The following is a 15,487-nucleotide window of genomic DNA, read 5'->3' on the forward strand; positions in this document are numbered from 1 at the left end:
AAATGAAGCCCCGTGCAGCTGATAGGCAAAGCAGCAGATGAGGTTTAATTGTCTCTGCGTGCTCATATGAAATCAGTTCATGACCGTGGCGATATGACCGAAGGCCTTTAGAGGTTGTGGGGCATATTCTTTAGGGCTACGTAGTGTCAGCGAATAATTAAAAGGCTTTTAATATCGGGGCTTGTGAAATGGCAGCAGGCTATGGTTACTTTTTTTGGCATATCGCCGACTAAGATGATAGTGTCACAAGGTGACGATCTTTAGGGGCGGAACCAAAATTCGGGAAGTTTGGTTCCGCCCGGAAGCGTTTCCGCCCGGACCGGAAAAACAGAACACCGGAACTTCCGGTAGCGCCGTAAGAAGGAAAATCAGGGAATTCGATGCACCTGTGCCTAGTTAGGGACAGCGGTTGGTGATTGGAGGATACGCTGGACAAGGCAGTACTTAAGGCCAAGTTATTTCCCAGTCTGGGAAGCTCTTTTTGGTGTGTGTGAAGCACTGGGTTGTGCCCGTCTTGGTACGCTGCTGGTAGCTGTCTAACTCTCTCTCTCCCTCAGGCTGGAATTGTATGATTGTGAAGACATCGCGAACCTTAAAGGTTGAGAAGTGAACAGATTATACGGCGAACTGAGACGACGTGAAAAAGGGGATTGGAAGTGGCATTGATGTGAGTACTAAGAGCCAGTCGAAAGTGCCCTGTATATTGACCTGGCGTTGTGTAGATCTCTCCAGGAGGAGGAGGGCGGCCCTACCCCTAATATAGTGTGGTGGGAGAGCCGAAGGAATACTTATTGAAGTAGTCACAACGACGACACCACTAGCTAGGCCGCATATTCCATCGCCAGATCCGAACCAAGCGAAGTGAAGGAAGACGGGTGTCCTTTCCGTACACTGAGTGTGGTGGGTGAGTCTTCGTGCTGTGAAAACCTATAATTTTGACGTGGTGCTGTATATTGCTGTGGGCTGCTGTGTATTGCCGTGTGTCCTGTCAGATAAACCCCCGCCTTCACGCACTTCGGCGTGGGAGGACAAGGAGATTGCTGGTTCTAGCCTAGTTCAGTACAGTATATGTTGTGAGCGTGCTTCAGATCTCCGGAGATAGCACGGTACGCTGTGTCCAGCCCAGAGGTGAAAGCCATCCAAAGCAGAGTAACTGTGTTTTGTGTCCAAGTTGATACCTGTGGAGAGGAAAGGAAAGAGAGTGAGTAACACAAGGAGAAACAGAGGAAACCTGTACTTACAGTGCGCTGTGTTCAGCCCAGAGGTGAGAGCCATTCAAAGCAAACTAACGGTGCTATTGTGCCTAAGTTGATATCTGTGGAGAGAAAAGGAGAGAGAGGGAATAACACGAGGAGGAATAGAGCGAACCCTGTACTTACAGTACGCTGTGTCCAGCCCAGAGGTGAGAGCCATTTAAAGCAAACTAACTGTGCTATTGTGCCCAAGTTGATACCTGTGGAGAGAAAAGGAGAGAGAGGTGAATAACACGAGGAGGAATAGAGCGAACCCTGTACTTACAGTACGCTGTGTCCAGCCCAGAGGTGAGAGCCATTCAAAGCAAACTAACTGTGCTATTGTGCCCAAGCTGATACCTGTGGAGAGAAAAGGAGAGAGAGAGTGAATAACACGAGGAGGAATAGAGCGAACCCTGTACTTACAGTACGCTGTGTCCAGCCCAGAGGTGAGAGCCATTCAAAGCAAACTAACTGTGCTATTGTGCCCAAGTTGATACCTGTGGAGAGAAAAGGAGAGAGAGAGTGAATAACACGAGGAGGAATAGAGCGAACCCTGTACTTACAGTACGCTGTGTCCAGCCCAGAGGTGAGAGCCATTCAAAGCAAACTAACTGTGCTATTGTGCCCAAGTTGATACCTGTGGAGAGAAAAGGAGAGAGAGTGGGTAACACGAGGAGAGACTGAGGAAACCTGTACTTACGCCGCTGCCTGTGGAGAAAGAGAAAGCGAGTGAGCACCCAAGGAACGAACTGTGTGAACCAGTACTTACTGTGAGCTGTAATCAGCGAAGAGGTGAGAGCAGAACCAAGCTGAACTAACTGTGCCTGTGTGTCCCAGCCGTTGCCTGTGGAGAAAGAGAAAGCGAGTGAGCACCCAAGGAACGAACTGTGTGAACCAGTACTTACTGTGAGCTGTAATCAGCGAAGAGGTGAGAGCAAAACCAAGCTGAATTAACTGTGCCTGTGTGTCCCAGCCGTTGCCTGTGGAGAAAGAGAAAGAGCCCGTTGCCTGTGGAGGAAGAGAAAGAGAGTGAGCACCTCGAGAACGAACTGTGTGAACCAGTACTTACCGTGAGCTGTATTCAGCGAAGAGGAGGAAGAAGGAGGGCGCTACGGATACCTAAGACTCAGGCCGGGGCCCGAGTCCCACGCCCCGGATCCCCGTGGCCCCCTTGCTCCCTGACCTCTTCCCGGCCATAGCCCATCTGGAGGGCCGAGTCAGAGTTTAGTTTTAATTGCCCTTTCCCTATTCCCCAAGCTATTTTTAAATATTTAAATAAAGATTGTTTTATCACTTACTTGTTCTCGTGTTGTTTGGCCATTGGGTCGGGTTTGGGGACCTCCTCGAGGTGGAAGTTGAGAAGGGGTGTGGCTTAGTTAAAGCATAGCCAGCCCCTGGGTGTGACAGATTTGGCGTAGTCGGCAGGATTTCCACCTCGAGTTGAGTAACCAAGGTCGTCCAATGACCGACAACGCGGGGCTTTCAGCCCAACCCCGTGCCATGCCCGTTTTTATGGGGAGCCCCTGGATTCAAAAATATGGGGGGACAGAATCCGAGGTACGATTGTCTGAATGGAAGGCTCAACTAGAGTACTTGGCCGACCTACAGGGCCTTAGTGCAGCCCAGCGGCTTCAATTTGTGTTAAACTCCCTGGATGGAGAAGCGCGGCGAGAGGTGCATGCCGCCCCCGAAGCCGTTAGAGCCAACGCCCAAACCGTGTTCCAGTTCCTCACTGAACAGTATGGTGACCACACCCCCGTAGCTGTCCTTCGCTCCCAGTTTTTCAATTGTAAGCAGGGCCCCCGCCAACCGATTAGAGCTTTCGCCCTGAGGTTGCGAGAGCAATTCGCCCGACTACAGACCCGTCGGGACCACGGGTTGGGAGATGGAGAGACTCTATTGCGGGACCAGTTTCTTCTGGGGTTGAAGGAGGGTCCGGTGAGACAGAGCCTACGTATCCAGTTTCGAAGGGACCCGGGTCTTACGTTCGAAGATCTGAAGAAAGAGGCACTGGCCCTGGAAGGTGATGAGACTGAGGTGAGTGGTTCCCCAGTGTGTGCGGTTGTCAGTGAAGTAGCACCAGCACAACCCGGAGGCCCTGACTGGAAGCAAGCACTGAAGGCTGAACTTTTGAAAGATGTCCGCGATCAGATGTCTGAACTGTCTAAAGCCCTCGTAGGAGAATTGCGCCAAGGATGGGCGCGGGAGGAACCACGGCCGGCGCCCCGAGACCGAGTGTACTCAGAGGGAGGCCGAGAGCCGTTCAGGCGCCCGAACCACTTTAACCGGCCCCGTTTCGAATGGGACGAGCAAGGGCGACCCATCTGCAACCGCTGTGGCAAACCAGGTCACTATAGCCGTCAGTGTGGGCCCCGCAGGGCGTCAGAAGGGGGTTTTTAGGTCGGCCGGCCACTGTGGGTCGTGTGGCCGGGACCCCTCGAGAAGACCCTGGAAGAGGATATGGCTCTAGGAGCCAGATGATTGGGCGTAGCCCCGTGGCGAAGGTGAGAGTGTGCGGCAAGGAGATTCAATGCCTGGTAGACACAGGCTCCCAAGTGACGTTGTTTGCTGAGAGTTTATCCGAAGAAGTGTTTGGGAAACAAGGGGCACCAGGGGCGGAGGCCCCCTGGCTTACTCTGAAGGGCGCAAACGGCCTCGACATCCCATATATTGGCTACCGATTGACGGACCTAGAGGTTCACGGAGTGATGGTCCCCCAGAAAGGTGTGATTATCGTGCAAGACCATTGTCTGGGTGCACATCGAGCCCTGTTGGGCATGAATGTCCTCGCTGATTGCTGGGAAGAGCTATTTCGGGCTAGGCCCGTATCGAAGATACCACCTGCAGAGAGGCCCAAGTGGGAGTGTGTGGTAGCTGACTGTCGAAGGGTGCAAATGAGCCAAGTCCGCAGGGAACAGGAAGAGGTAGGAAGAGTGATGTGTCGTTTTGCTTTGTCTGTCCCCGCAAAAAGTGAGGCTGTTGTGTGGGCGCGAGTACCGCCCCGAAGAGCGGGCCCAGAAGAGTGGGTGCTGGTGGAGCCCCATGTGGATTGTCCACAAGTGGAAGTGGCACGAGGATTATCGACGGTCCGGCGGGGGAGAGTCCCCGTGAGGATACGGAATGTACATCCATACGCGGTGCAACTACATCGGCACCAACGATTAGCCCGTCTGACAACGGTTACATCCCACCAAGTAAGGGAAGAGAGGGATATTAGTTTTCGTCAGGTGTGCCCCACTGTCATCGAGGTGGCCCTGACACAAGTAGACACCCCATGGGGTGGTATGGAGAGGAGTGTGCCGAGCCACCTGGCGGGTGAGTCGTTACAAGGGGAGGATTTAGAGCAAGCACAGACACAGAAGTTACAGGCCCTCCTTCGGAGATGGCAGCATGTGTTCGCCACCCACGACGAAGACTACGGATGCACCCAGGTGGTACAACATCATATACCTACCGGGGATGCAGGGCCCAGCCGGGAGAGGTATCGCCCAATTCCGCCCACTTTGTATACCGAGGTACGTACACTCCTGCAAGGCATGCTGAAGCAAGGAGTTGTTAGGGAAAGCAGCAGCCCGTGGGCGGCCCCCATAGTGCTGGTGCAAAAGAAGACGGGGGCTTGGAGATTCTGCGTGGACTACCGTAAGCTGAACCTCGTGACTAAGAAAGACGCTTTCCCTTTGCCACGGATCGAAGATTCGCTTGCCAGCCTCACGCAGTCGGCATGGTACTCTACCCTAGATTTGGCCAGTGGCTACTGGCAGGTGCAGGTGGCCGAAGCAGACCGGGAGAAGACTGCCTTTACAACCCCGTTTGGACTATTTGAATGGGATCGGATGCCTTTCGGGCTCTGTAACGCTCCGGCCACCTTCCAGCGGCTGATGCAGCGGTGCTTGGGAGGTCAGTTAATGGAGTCAGTATTAGTTTACCTGGATGATGTGATTGTCTACTCCCCAGATTTTGATTCACACCTGAGGCACCTCGAGGAAGTCTTTCGGGCCATGGAGAAGTACGGATTGAAACTACAGCCCAATAAGTGTCACTTACTACGGAGAGAAGTCAACTTTCTGGGCCACGTGGTCAGTGCGGCTGGAGTGTCCGTAGATCCTGGAAAGGTATCGGCCGTGAAGGACTGGAAGGCCCCGAGGACAGTGAGGCAAGTGCGATCCTTTTTAGGATTTGTGGGATACTATAGGCGTTTCATAAAGGACTTTTCAAAAATTGCTAAACCCCTTAATCAGTTGCTGGTTGGCACAGGTCGTAACCGGGGCCGGGGGTCGCCCAACGTAGACTGGGATGCAAATTGTGAGTCGGCGTTCCAGACATTGAAGCAGGAGCTGCTACAGGCCCCTATCTTGGCATACGCAGATTTCACAAAACCATTCCTTTTGTATACAGATGCCAGCAATCTCGGGCTGGGAGCGGTGTTGGCTCAACGGCAGGACGGAGTTGAGAGGGTCATCGCGTACGCCAGCCGGAGCCTCCACCCAGCCGAGAGGAACGATGCGAACTATAGTTCTTTCAAATTGGAGCTGCTGGCGTTGAAGTGGGCCCTAAGTGAGAAATTTAAAGACTACCTCTGGGGTGCCAAGGTGACGATCATTACAGACAATAACCCATTAGTACACTTACAGACGGCGAAGCTGGGAGCCGTGGAGCAGCGGTGGGTGGCCCAACTGGCCAACTTTGACTATCAACTACAGTACCGACCAGGGCGTGAACACACGAACGCGGACGTCCTCTCAAGGCTGCCCGAAGCGGAAAGCCCCGGAGGGGCCAGCCCGGAGGAGGGCTATATGGTAGGAGCAGTAGAGGCACCAGGCAGCAGACAAGAGGCCGTGCCTGAGAACTGGGGATGGGATCCCCGTCGGTGGAGGGAGAGACAGGCCAGGGATCAAGATGTGCGGCTGGTAAGAGAATGGCTGGAACAGGGCCGACGGCTGACGCCAGCGGAGAGGTTAGCCCAGACGGATACTGGGAGGAGGCTGCTGGGGCAATGGGACAGGCTGGAGCTGAGAGATGGCGTTTTGTGCAGAAGGGTCAGTGACCCGAAGTTGGGCGAAGAAGTACGCCAGATCGTGGTACCCGCAGATGAGGTAACGGCTTTAGTTTCGGCGTACCACAACCAGTTGGGGCATCAGGGACAGGAGAGGACCGTGTCCCTGCTTAGGAGATTCTTCTTTTGGCCCGGGCTAGAGGCATCGGTGCACGCCCTAATTCAAGCTTGCCCGAGATGCATATTGTTTAAGTCCAGACGGGAGGTCCGAGCGCCAATGGTACCCATCCATGCGAAGGCCCCCCTTCATATCATGGCTATGGACTTCTTGACACTGGGCCGACCACGAGATCGCTACCAGAACATCTTGGTAATAACGGATTTGTTCACAAAGTACGCTTGGGCTATCCCCACCCTCGACCAGACTGCAACCACCACCGCTACAGTTTTATGGCGGGCCGTCTTCCAGACGTTCGGATGCCCGGAGTTTCTGCACTCCGATCAAGGAGCCAACTTTGAGTCCAGGGTAATTAGAGAACTATGCCAGTTGTACGGTTGCACGAAAACTCACACCACTTCGTATCATCCTCAGGGGAACGGCGGCTGTGAGAGATTCAATCAGACCCTATTGGGGCTGCTGGGGACCTTGGACCAACAACGGCAGGACGATTGGGTGAGTGCCTTGCCAAACCTCCTACAGGCCTATAACAACAGTATACATAGTACTACGGGTTACGCTCCCACTTACCTGATGTTTGGCAGACACATACGAATGCCTACTGACCTGGTCCTAGGAGTGATAGCCGACCAAGAGGAAGCAAGTGTAACGGAGTGGGTGGGGCGCCATCACCAGCGCTTGCATTTCGCCTACGAGCAGGTGTCGAAAAGGATACAGACGGCAGGAGAGAAAAGTAAGCGGTTGTATGATCGGACTGCTAGAGAAGCCCCTCTACTGCCAGGAGAGAGGGTGTTGGTGAGAGATAATCGGCGGCAGGGGAAGGGGAAACTGAGTGACCGTTGGGAGGCCACCCCTTATGTAGTCTGCCGGCAGCAGAGGCCGGGGCAGCCGGTCTATACCATCCGGCCAGAAGGGAAGTCAGGCCCCGACCGTGTGGTGCACCGGAACATGATTCGCCCATGCCCTAACTACCCTGAAGCCGTGGAAGAAGCCCCCACGGAACCTGTACCAGCGGCCCCCTGGATTGAAGGTTGGGCTGTGGTACCAGGGAGACCCGTGGTGGCACCACCCCCGATCGCCCCGAGAGAACCAGAAGCAGCCCCTGAACAAGCTGAGCCCGATTCACCAGTGAGACGATCCCAGCGAGAGAACCGAGGCCGACCCCCTGCCCGCTATGGGGAGTGGACAGCCCGAGGACGTTCTAGGGACTAGAACGGATTGGCGGGGGAGGATGTCACAAGGTGACGATCTTTAGGGGCGGAACCAAAATTCGGGAAGTTTGGTTCCGCCCGGAAGCGTTTCCGCCCGGACCGGAAAAACAGAACACCGGAACTTCCGGTAGCGCCGTAAGAAGGAAAATCAGGGAATTCGATGCACCTGTGCCTAGTTAGGGACAGCGGTTGGTGATTGGAGGATACGCTGGACAAGGCAGTACTTAAGGCCAAGTTATTTCCCAGTCTGGGAAGCTCTTTTTGGTGTGTGTGAAGCACTGGGTTGTGCCCGTCTTGGTACGCTGCTGGTAGCTGTCTAACTCTCTCTCTCCCTCAGGCTGGAATTGTATGATTGTGAAGACATCGCGAACCTTAAAGGTTGAGAAGTGAACAGATTATACGGCGAACTGAGACGACGTGAAAAAGGGGATTGGAAGTGGCATTGATGTGAGTACTAAGAGCCAGTCGAAAGTGCCCTGTATATTGACCTGGCGTTGTGTAGATCTCTCCAGGAGGAGGAGGGCGGCCCTACCCCTAATATAGTGTGGTGGGAGAGCCGAAGGAATACTTATTGAAGTAGTCACAACGACGACACCACTAGCTAGGCCGCATATTCCATCGCCAGATCCGAACCAAGCGAAGTGAAGGAAGACGGGTGTCCTTTCCGTACACTGAGTGTGGTGGGTGAGTCTTCGTGCTGTGAAAACCTATAATTTTGACGTGGTGCTGTATATTGCTGTGGGCTGCTGTGTATTGCCGTGTGTCCTGTCAGATAAACCCCCGCCTTCACGCACTTCGGCGTGGGAGGACAAGGAGATTGCTGGTTCTAGCCTAGTTCAGTACAGTATATGTTGTGAGCGTGCTTCAGATCTCCGGAGATAGCACGGTACGCTGTGTCCAGCCCAGAGGTGAAAGCCATCCAAAGCAGAGTAACTGTGTTTTGTGTCCAAGTTGATACCTGTGGAGAGGAAAGGAAAGAGAGTGAGTAACACAAGGAGAAACAGAGGAAACCTGTACTTACAGTGCGCTGTGTTCAGCCCAGAGGTGAGAGCCATTCAAAGCAAACTAACGGTGCTATTGTGCCTAAGTTGATATCTGTGGAGAGAAAAGGAGAGAGAGGGAATAACACGAGGAGGAATAGAGCGAACCCTGTACTTACAGTACGCTGTGTCCAGCCCAGAGGTGAGAGCCATTTAAAGCAAACTAACTGTGCTATTGTGCCCAAGTTGATACCTGTGGAGAGAAAAGGAGAGAGAGGTGAATAACACGAGGAGGAATAGAGCGAACCCTGTACTTACAGTACGCTGTGTCCAGCCCAGAGGTGAGAGCCATTCAAAGCAAACTAACTGTGCTATTGTGCCCAAGCTGATACCTGTGGAGAGAAAAGGAGAGAGAGAGTGAATAACACGAGGAGGAATAGAGCGAACCCTGTACTTACAGTACGCTGTGTCCAGCCCAGAGGTGAGAGCCATTCAAAGCAAACTAACTGTGCTATTGTGCCCAAGTTGATACCTGTGGAGAGAAAAGGAGAGAGAGAGTGAATAACACGAGGAGGAATAGAGCGAACCCTGTACTTACAGTACGCTGTGTCCAGCCCAGAGGTGAGAGCCATTCAAAGCAAACTAACTGTGCTATTGTGCCCAAGTTGATACCTGTGGAGAGAAAAGGAGAGAGAGTGGGTAACACGAGGAGAGACTGAGGAAACCTGTACTTACGCCGCTGCCTGTGGAGAAAGAGAAAGCGAGTGAGCACCCAAGGAACGAACTGTGTGAACCAGTACTTACTGTGAGCTGTAATCAGCGAAGAGGTGAGAGCAGAACCAAGCTGAACTAACTGTGCCTGTGTGTCCCAGCCGTTGCCTGTGGAGAAAGAGAAAGCGAGTGAGCACCCAAGGAACGAACTGTGTGAACCAGTACTTACTGTGAGCTGTAATCAGCGAAGAGGTGAGAGCAAAACCAAGCTGAATTAACTGTGCCTGTGTGTCCCAGCCGTTGCCTGTGGAGAAAGAGAAAGAGCCCGTTGCCTGTGGAGGAAGAGAAAGAGAGTGAGCACCTCGAGAACGAACTGTGTGAACCAGTACTTACCGTGAGCTGTATTCAGCGAAGAGGAGGAAGAAGGAGGGCGCTACGGATACCTAAGACTCAGGCCGGGGCCCGAGTCCCACGCCCCGGATCCCCGTGGCCCCCTTGCTCCCTGACCTCTTCCCGGCCATAGCCCATCTGGAGGGCCGAGTCAGAGTTTAGTTTTAATTGCCCTTTCCCTATTCCCCAAGCTATTTTTAAATATTTAAATAAAGATTGTTTTATCACTTACTTGTTCTCGTGTTGTTTGGCCATTGGGTCGGGTTTGGGGACCTCCTCGAGGTGGAAGTTGAGAAGGGGTGTGGCTTAGTTAAAGCATAGCCAGCCCCTGGGTGTGACAATAGCCTACATGAAGATGAATTATAAGGTTCAGATATGTGAAAGTCGGGCAGGTTTTGCTGGATTCACTTATGTAACCTGTTTATGCAGTGTATATGGACCTGTTAGGACTGCATTTCAGGGGAACAAACACTTTATGATAAGTGTGCTCACTGCATTGAATACAACATTTTCTATGAAACATTAAGATTCATGAAAATGTCACATTTAGTAGTTAGGTCTAAAAAACACTGTTAGACTTTGCCGTATAAAATACCATTTATATTCTTTATGGTAAACTACTATAATATGCACTGCATTGTGTTATTTTGTATGAATTTTACAGTAACTTACTGTATATGGTCATTTACAGTACTTTACTGTTTACGCAAAAGCAGTAGTGCTACTGTAAATGAAGAAGACAGATTTCTATACATACAATTTTGTAATCATTGCCTTTGTCATTGTGTCCACAACTTGTATTACTCATAGGGCTATATGCATATTGTATTAATGTTTTGGGCCTTTTGGGAAAATCATAAAATCATTCTCATTTCACACATTGGATGTTAATTTTAATAATAATGCCAGCTGCAAGTTTTTCTGAGGTAAGTACTTTTTACTTATTTTAATTTATTTTATAAGTTACTTTTACAACGTAAACCGTTACCAATATCAATTAAATATAGCTAAATTTATGAAGAAAGTAAATAATACAATCTAATAGGCTATTATTAACAGGACAGTCTGAAGGAACTTTTAGTTTTCCTCAAAATCTGCTGCTTTCATATCCCATTATGTCATACAGTTGACTGACTGCCTTTTCCAAATGGATCTGATGTAGTATTTACACAAACAATGGTTTTCCGTATTTTTTACGACCAGTTATGGTATATTTTACTTGTCATTTAAATGAATGCCGTTAAATGTGTGTGACGTTAGGCTATTTAAAGTAACGTTTGCGTGAATTCTCAAACGCACTCTCTCGCAGTCTCTCTCCCCCAGTCCACCGCAAGCAAGAGCACACTCAATTGATACTGAAATAATGTATTGGTGCAACAGATTTGGCAAACGCTCCAGTGTATATTAGTGCTTATTTGTGTTCACTCTCTGGAGAATGGCAAATTAATCTTACAACGCGTTTTGCAGTGGTGAGCATCAATGTAGCCATTCACAGACATAACGTTAGTTGTCTGGTCTCTTGAAAGCAATGACCTATCAAAGGTGTTCAAGTTACTTACTGTAAAATGAAATCACGGTAAGAGCATCTTACTGTAAAATTAAATTGCGGTAAGGGCATCTTACCGTAAAACCCATTTCCAGGTAAGCTACTGTAAATGGGAACTTACAGTAACTTACTGGCAATAGTGCTGCCAGTAAGTTACCGAAAAATACGATAAATGGTCTAACAGTGTACACATAAGCATAAAAGTGGTTAAGCTACTGATGGACAATAATGGTTTAATTTTCAATTTGACTTTTTCCATGTCAGAAATATGTGATATTCTTAATATTAAAACAACCCGAAGACATTGGGTTACACCAAACGGAAGTAGTATTATGAATAATTATTTATGGTGGCTATGGGAATCGCACCCAAAGAGGACATGCACAATTCCTCTAATTGTAGTAGGCTACCAAAAGTACATCCATTGAGACATGAATTACATGTTAAAAAAATGTTTTAAATATATGATAAAGATGATAAGCCTGAAAGATGAATAGCAATTAGCGATATGTTCATTTTAAAGAGCTTAAAAAGACAAATAGGTCTTTTAGAGAGGCTCTAATGAAGAACGTGAAATACTACCAGACCAGTAGAGGGCACTGGCCATGTGGGGGAAGAGAGGAGGGGTCAGTTTCCTGCAGTGAGACCTAAGGTAAGATTCTCTGCGTCACATCACATGTAAATATCACACACATGCAGCAAAATACTAAGTCCCAGAAGTGTTTTGTGCAGCGATAAGGGGTAGAACCAACACCATTCGCAGCCAGACCTGCCCTATGAAATATAATCCAAACCTGAGCAGTTTGATTGCAGCATGCTAAATTGAGACAAATAATCTACTTAATAAAATATATGACATGCTTTAACAAAAACTGAAGATTAAAAGTGATGTTCCAACCATACAAGCATATGTTCCAGTTAGCTTCTGAATAAATGGGCTGCATAAAGTTAGCCACCATTACCAGCATGGGCCTTATTTTGCACAAAAAGGAAAAAACTGATCTGATTGTGATGAAGAAATAATTGGCATACTTAAATTTGCAAATGTATACTGCGGTTCGTGCTTAATTAAGACAAGAGCTTGTGTAAGCTTTCTCTCTGTGTGTGTGTTTGTGTGTGTCTGTGAAGGCGAGTGCACATGAATGCATTATTCATGGGTCAGTTTAAATAGGAATTTTAGGCTGTACAGCAGCCTTTTAAATCTCCCATCTGTCTGTCATCCTCTGATTCAAGACAGCACTTCATCACCTACCTGAGAAGGGAAAAGAGCAGGAAGGAGAGAACAAAAGAAAGACAGAGAGAGATCTTTTCGTCTGTCAAGCTGACAGGCTGCAGTTGCTGTGGCAACTCCGTAACATCTTTCTCTGTCAGTCGGGAGGAAATGAGCTGCCATGTAGCCTGTCGACCATCTATCACGCTGCACTTAAATGTGCACACATACACACGTTCATTCTCGCTCTCACACACAAACGCTACATCATGTTGTGGGCTATCAGGGTTTTTTTAGCAATATGTTTTTATTTTGTTCTTATTGATTAAACCTTTTCAAACTGAAGTTTTCAGAGAGAAAGAGAGAGAAGAGGAGCAAGATATGGGGAGAAAGAAGGACAGAGGGGGAGGAGAGGCAACAGAATGAGCTTAATAACATGCTTTCCCCTGCTGTTGTCAAAATAATTACAATGTGCTCTTCTGTAGCTCATTATCATAATACATTTAGAATGAGTATGCAGTGTCATTCAGAGGGCAGCTTCTCTCAGACACAGAGGGAGTATGTAGGCATAAAACTGCCCTGTCAGCAGCTGGAAGACTCCCCCAATAGGTGGCAGAGCTATAATGGTGCAGCATTAACTTCTGCCGTGCTGACAGTGCTCTCTCTTTGAGTCACAAAGAACACAGAGGAGAAAAAGAGATAGACCAGGAGAGAGTGAGAAAGCTGTGAGAGTGACAGCTAGGGCAGGAGGACATGAGGGAAAGCATAAGGTAAAGTGAAAATAAGACTAAAGGGAAAAGGAAGGAAGAGTGCAGGATGCAGGAATGAGACCCCTGGCCCAAAGGGCTCCTGGAAGTCTGATGCCCCCTGTTCCATGTTAAGAGCAGCCTGTCTTTTACACAAACAAGTATACACGCACGCACGCACGCACGCACGCACGCACACACACACACACACACACACACACACACACACACACACACACACACACACACACACACACATGTTTACTAAGCTGTTTAAAAGTGTGCATAGCAAAGGCTTCTATTGTTTATACATAAACATAAATTCTATACAATTTATATTGATATATCATGTATTAAATTAATTAATTGTTTTAAATGCAAATGCAGTAAGTGAGTTGAGGCATCACAACATTATAATGTACAGCATTTAAAAAGGGATATTCATGTTGAGATTTGCAAAACATTACATGTAACAGTGTTGTTAAATTATTAGTTGAATATCCACTATTTACAGATTGAATAAATAAAATATGTAATACTGACTGATAATCAATATGATCACAATATATTGTGTACCCTTAATATAGCTAGAAATTTTACAGCATTATTACAGGTTAATGTAAATTACATGTAAATAGATATTGTTATACATTTGAATTGTAAATATGTGTGTATTTATTTATTTAATGTATGAATAATGTTTGCTGTTGATGATGTTCCTAAGGGAAGAATTTTTCTTTTTTCATGTTATCTGGTGGGGACACATTTGTCCTCAAATTATAGCCAAGTAAACCCACACATGCACATTTACACACAGACATAAACATTTGCAAATAACATGAGCAGAGTTCCATTTTATTTCTACAGTAGCCTGTTTCCAACATCCATCCTTCATCCACACCAGGCAGTTTGTGTGTGTGTGTGTGTGTGTGTGTGTGTGTGTGTGTGTGTGTGTATGTGTGTGTGCCGAGCGGAAGCCGATAAAGCGACAGCTGTCAGAATGATAGAGTGTCTGTCAGACAGGATGTGAGCGGCGAATGAGTTTAGTGCTCCTGCCTGCATCATTGACTCACATCTTTCAAGTCATTCAGAGACACATGATGCAATCAAACCGAGACCCTCACAGAACTCAGTCTCTCGTTTGCATAGGACACGTGTCATATCAATGTTCAGCTACTGAACCCCTTCTCATAATCATTTTAAATATTCATTCTTTGTTTAAATTTAAAACCATTTATCCTGTTTAAAGGAATTTGTTACACTAAATAGCTAAATTCAGACATAAGTACATTAACTATGAACTTAAATTTAATTTGGCCATAGAATAATTATTAATGTTTTGTTTTTAATCTTACCCACCTAAAATCAAAACAGTGTTAAACCTGTTTCTAGTGAATTAGTTAGTTGCTCCTGATAGTAGGCTATCATTTATTCTAAAATCTAAATGCTGACAAATCTTCATAGTCCAATATAAGATCTCTAGTGCCACCTAATGGAAAATTGACAAAGGACTGCGCATGTCAAAATCTAATTCTCATGAGTGCTCTTTTATTATTTACCTGTCCGTGTCCTGCTTTCATTGTATCTGGAGTGTCATAGACATAGGCTAGTAGTAATAAAAATATTAGTAGCCTATTAGTAACGAAGCAGATTTACATCTAAAATAAAAATAATAAAGAAAAAGAAAACCTTGAAAACAGCTGCCCAATAATCGTTTTATAAATCCAATGTTGGAGAGAAGGGAGCTGAAAATAAAAAAAATAAAATAAAAAAATGAAAACGAAACATGACAATAGATTAGGCATACATACTTGACAGACCTGCAAACAAAACAAAGAATACTGGCAATTTGTCATTATAATGGACATATTTAACTTACAATTTATCTCGAATTACTGTTGCTAATGTGACAACAATAGTGAAGGAATCCATAACAGTCATTCAACTGCATGCCATTTTCACCATGATTCTCTTCCCTTTAACCACAAGGTGTCACACAACTACATTTAACGGAGACTGGGGAAACGCTGGGGGCGCGCTGCCAGGTGAAAAGTTCAATGCGCGCCTCCGAGTGTGATGATGCCCGACCTCACATCAAACTATAATTCAGTTTGCCATGATGTAGTAAATGCATCGCTTCCGACACGTAGTAGGCTGTTGCAATCGTCTAAATGAGGTCCTTAAACTGAGGTATGTCAATAAACAAATGCTCCGGACTATTACAAACACTTAACCTTATGGAAGGAATAGCCTATAACACTTTTTTTTCCACTTTTAGTTTTTTTCA

At 47.6% G+C, this 15,487-nt stretch overlaps 2 long non-coding RNA genes across 2 annotated transcripts; both read left to right on the plus strand.

Annotated features, from left to right (window-relative positions):
* Positions 1–370: 370 nt before the first annotated feature.
* LOC132104677 (uncharacterized) lies at positions 371–2,229 on the plus strand. The gene is made up of 3 exons (XR_009423570.1): positions 371–1,128; positions 1,542–1,617; positions 1,866–2,229. It is a non-coding gene; the product is annotated as an uncharacterized LOC132104677 (long non-coding RNA).
* A 5,551-nt stretch (positions 2,230–7,780) lies between these two features.
* LOC132104678 (uncharacterized) lies at positions 7,781–9,626 on the plus strand. Its single transcript, XR_009423571.1, has 3 exons — positions 7,781–8,525; positions 8,939–9,014; positions 9,263–9,626. It is a non-coding gene; the product is annotated as an uncharacterized LOC132104678 (long non-coding RNA).
* Positions 9,627–15,487: the final 5,861 nt, after the last annotated feature.

Source organism: Carassius carassius, chromosome 25 (assembly GCF_963082965.1).
Source record: "Carassius carassius chromosome 25, fCarCar2.1, whole genome shotgun sequence".
Lineage (NCBI taxonomy): Eukaryota > Metazoa > Chordata > Actinopteri > Cypriniformes > Cyprinidae > Carassius > Carassius carassius.